Genomic DNA, 6,000 nt, shown 5'->3' on the forward strand with positions numbered 1-6,000 from the left:
TGCATCTACAGGTATAGTAATGGCACCTGCAGGACATAACACATAGGACACAGGGAGACCGATATCTGCATCTACAGGTATAGTAATAGCACCTGCAGGACATAACACATAGGACACAGGGAGACTGATGGCTGCATCTACAGGTATAGTAATGGCACCTGCAGTACATAACACATAGGACACAGGGAGACCGATGTCTGCATCTACAGGTATAGTAATGGCACCTGCAGGACATAACACATAGGTCACAGGGAGACCGATGTCTGCATCTACAGGTATAGTAATGGCACCTGCAGGACATAACACATAGGACACAGGGAGACCGATATCTGCATCTACAGGTATAGTAATAGCACCTGCAGGACATAACACATAGGACACAGGGAGACTGATGGCTGCATCTACAGGTATAGTAATGGCACCTGCAGTACATAACACATAGGACACAGGGAGACCGATGTCTGCATCTACAGGTATAGTAATGGCACCTGCAGGACATAACACATAGGTCACAGGGAGACCGATGTCTGCATCTACAGGTATAGTAATGGCACCTGCAGGACATAACACATAGGACACAGGGAGACCGATATCTGCATCTACAGGTATAGTAATAGCACCTGCAGGACATAACACATAGGACACAGGGAGACTGATGGCTGCATCTACAGGTATAGTAATGGCACCTGCAGGACATAACACATAGGACACAGGGAGACCGATATCTGCATCTACAGGTATAGTAATGGCACCTGCAGGACATAACACATAGGACACAGGGAGACTGACGTCTGCATCTACAGGTATAGTAATGGCACCTGCAGGACATAACACATAGGACACAGGGAGACTGATGTCTGCATCTACAGGTATAGTAATGGCACCTGCAGGACATAACACATAGGACACAGGGAGACTGATGGCTGCATCTACAGGTATAGTAATGGCACCTGCAGGACATAACACATAGGACACAGGGAGACCGATATCTGCATCTACAGGTATAGTAATAGCACCTGCAGGACATAACACATAGGACACAGGGAGACTGATGGCTGCATCTACAGGTATAGTAATGGCACCTGCAGGACATAACACATAGGACACAGGGAGACTGATGTCTGCATCTACAGGTATAGTAATGGCACCTGCAGGACATAACACATAGGACACAGGGAGACCGATATCTGCATCTACAGGTATAGTAATGGCACCTGCAGGACATAACACATAGGACACAGGGAGACTGACGTCTGCATCTACAGGTATAGTAATGGCACCTGCAGGACATAACACATAGGACACAGGGAGACTGATGTCTGCATCTACAGGTATAGTAATGGCACCTGCAGGACATAACACATAGGACACAGAGAGACCGACGTCTGCATCTACAGGTATAGTAATGACACCTGCAGGACATAACACATAGGACACAGGGAGACTGATGTCTGCATCTACAGGTATAGTAATGGCACCTGCAGGACATAACACATAGGACACAGGGAGACCGATATCTGCATCTACAGGTATAGTAATGGCACCTGCAGGACATAACACATAGGACACAGGGAGACTGACGTCTGCATCTACAGGTATAGTAATGGCACCTGCAGGACATAACACATAGGACACAGGGAGACTGATGTCTGCATCTACAGGTATAGTAATGGCACCTGCAGGACATAACACATAGGACACAGGGAGACTGATGGCTGCATCTACAGGTATAGTAATGGCACCTGCAGGACATAACACATAGGACACAGGGAGACCGATATCTGCATCTACAGGTATAGTAATGGCACCTGCAGGACATAACACATAGGACACAGGGAGACTGACGTCTGCATCTACAGGTATAGTAATGGCACCTGCAGGACATAACACATAGGACACAGGGAGACTGATGTCTGCATCTACAGGTATAGTAATGGCACCTGCAGGACATAACACATAGGACACAGGGAGACTGATGGCTGCATCTACAGGTATAGTAATGGCACCTGCAGGACATAACACATAGGACACAGGGAGACCGATGTCTGCATCTACAGGTATAGTAATGGCACCTGCAGGACATAACACATAGGTCACAGGGAGACCGATGTCTGCATCTACAGGTATAGTAATGGCACCTGCAGGACATAACACATAGGACACAGGGAGACCGATATCTGCATCTACAGGTATAGTAATAGCACCTGGAGGACATAACACATAGGACACAGGGAGACTGATGGCTGCATCTACAGGTATAGTAATGGCACCTGCAGTACATAACACATAGGACACAGGGAGACCGATGTCTGCATCTACAAGTATAGTAATGGCACCTGCAGGACATAACACATAGGTCACAGGGAGACCGATGTCTGCATCTACAGGTATAGTAATGGCACCTGCAGGACATAACACATAGGACACAGGGAGACCGATATCTGCATCTACAGGTATAGTAATAGCACCTGCAGGACATAACACATAGGACACAGGGAGACTGATGGCTGCATCTACAGGTATAGTAATGGCACCTGCAGGACATAACACATAGGTCACAGGGAGACCGATGTCTGCATCTACAGGTATAGTAATGGCACCTGCAGGACATAACACATAGGACACAGGGAGACCGATATCTGCATCTACAGGTATAGTAATAGCACCTGCAGGACATAACACATAGGACACAGGGAGACTGATGGCTGCATCTACAGGTATAGTAATGGCACCTGCAGTACATAACACATAGGACACAGGGAGACCGATGTCTGCATCTACAGGTATAGTAATGGCACCTGCAGGACATAACACATAGGTCACAGGGAGACCGATGTCTGCATCTACAGGTATAGTAATGGCACCTGCAGGACATAACACATAGGACACAGGGAGACCGATATCTGCATCTACAGGTATAGTAATAGCACCTGCAGGACATAACACATAGGACACAGGGAGACTGATGGCTGCATCTACAGGTATAGTAATGGCACCTGCAGTACATAACACATAGGACACAGGGAGACCGATGTCTGCATCTACAGGTATAGTAATGGCACCTGCAGGACATAACACATAGGTCACAGGGAGACCGATGTCTGCATCTACAGGTATAGTAATGGCACCTGCAGGACATAACACATAGGACCCAGGGAGACCGATATCTGCATCTACAGGTATAGTAATAGCACCTGCAGGACATAACAGATAGGACACAGGGAGACTGATGGCTGCATCTACAGGTATAGTAATGGCACCTGCAGTACATAACACATAGGACACAGGGAGACCGATGTCTGCATCTACAGGTATAGTAATGGCACCTGCAGGACATAACACATAGGACACAGGGAGACTGATGTCTGCATCTACAGGTATAGTAATGGCACCTGCAGTACATAACACATAGGACACAGGGAGACCGATGTCTGCATCTACAGGTATAGTAATGGCACCTGCAGTACATAACACATAGGACACAGGGAGACCGATGTCTGCATCTACAGGTATAGTAATGGCACCTGCAGGACATAACACATAGGTCACAGGGAGACCGATGTCTGCATCTACAGGTATAGTAATGGCACCTGCAGGACATAACACATAGGACACAGGGAGACCGATATCTGCATCTACAGGTATAGTAATAGCACCTGCAGGACATAACACATAGGACACAGGGAGACTGATGGCTGCATCTACAGGTATAGTAATCGCACCTGCAGTACATAACACATAGGACACAGGGAGACCGATGTCTGCATCTACAGGTATAGTAATGGCACCTGCAGGACATAACACATAGGTCACAGGGAGACCGATGTCTGCATCTACAGGTATAGTAATGGCACCTGCAGGACATAACACATAGGACACAGGGAGACCGATATCTGCATCTACAGGTATAGTAATAGCACCTGCAGGACATAACACATAGGACACAGGGAGACTGATGGCTGCATCTACAGGTATAGTAATGGCACCTGCAGTACATAACACATAGGACACAGGGAGACCGATGTCTGCATCTACAGGTATAGTAATGGCACCTGCAGGACATAACACATAGGACACAGGGAGACTGATGTCTGCATCTACAGGTATAGTAATGGCACCTGCAGGACATAACACATAGGACACAGGGAGACTGACGTCTGCATCTACAGGTATAGTAATGGCACCTGCAGGACATAACACATAGGACACAGGGAGACTGATGTCTGCATCTACAGGTATAGTAATGGCACCTGCAGGACATAACACATAGGACACAGGGAGACCGATGTCTGCATCTACAGGTATAGTAATGGCACCTGCAGGACATAACACATAGGACACAGGGAGACCGATGTCTGCATCTACAGGTATAGTAATGGCACCTGCAGGACATAACACATAGGACACAGGGAGACTGATGTCTGCATCTACAGGTATAGTAATAGCACCTGCAGTACATAACACATAGGACACAGGGAGACCGATATCTGCATCTACAGGTATAGTAATAGCACCTGCAGGACATAACACATAGGACACAGGGAGACTGATGTCTGCATCTACAGGTATAGTAATGGCACCTGCAGGACATAACACATAGGACACAGGGACACTGATGTCTGCATCTACAGGTATAGTAATAGCACCTGCAGTACATAACACATAGGACACAGGGAGACCGATATCTGCATCTACAGGTATAGTAATGGCACCTGCAGGACATAACACATAGGACACAGGGAGACTGATGTCTGCATCTACAGGTATAGTAATGGCACCTGCAGGACATAACACATAGGACACAGGGAGACTGACGTCTGCATCTACAGGTATAGTAATGGCACCTGCAGGACATAACACATAGGACACAGGGAGACCGATGTCTGCATCTACAGGTATAGTAATGGCACCTGCAGGACATAATACATAGGACACAGGGAGACTGATGTCTGCATCTACAGGTATAGTAATAGCACCTGCAGTACATAACACATAGGACACAGGGAGACCGATATCTGCATCTACAGGTATAGTAATGGCACCTGCAGGACATAACACATAGGACACAGGGAGACTGATGTCTGCATCTACAGGTATAGTAATGGCACCTGCAGGACATAACACATAGGTCACAGGGAGACCGATGTCTGCATCTACAGGTATAGTAATGGCACCTGCAGGACATAACACATAGGACACAGGGAGACTGATGTCTGCATCTACAGGTATAGTAATGGCACCTGCAGGACATAACCACATAGGACACAGGGAGACCGATGTCTGCATCTACAGGTATAGTAATGGCACCTGCAGGACATAACACATAGGACACAGGGAGACCGATGTCTGCATCTACAGGTATAGTAATGGCACCTGCAGGACATAACACATAGGACACAGGAGACTGATGGCTGCATCTACAGGTATAGTAATGGCACCTGCAGTACATAACACATAGGACACAGGGAGACCGATGTCTGCATCTACAGGTATAGTAATGGCACCTGCAGGACATAACACATAGGACACAGGGAGACCGATGTCTGCATCTACAGGTATAGTAATGGCACCTGCAGGACATAACACATAGGACACAGGGAGACCGATGTCTGCATCTACAGGTATAGTAATGGCACCTGCAGGACATAACACATAGGACACAGGGAGACCGATGTCTGCATCTACAGGTATAGTAATGGCACCTGCAGGACATAACACATAGGACACAGGGAGACCGATGTCTGCATCTACAGGTATAGTAATAGCACCTGCAGTACATAACACATAGGACACAGGGAGACCGATATCTGCATCTACAGGTATAGTAATGGCACCTGCAGGACATAACACATAGGACACAAGAGACCGATGTCTGCATCTACAGGTATAGTAATGGCACCTGCAGGACATAACACATAGGACACAGGGAGACCGATGTCTGCATCTACAGGTATAGTAATGGCACCTGCAGGACATAACACATAGGACACAGGGAGACTG

The sequence above is a fragment of the Taudactylus pleione genome, unplaced genomic scaffold, assembly GCF_031769625.1.
Source record: "Taudactylus pleione unplaced genomic scaffold, aTauple2 ptg001357l, whole genome shotgun sequence".
Lineage (NCBI taxonomy): Eukaryota > Metazoa > Chordata > Amphibia > Anura > Myobatrachidae > Taudactylus > Taudactylus pleione.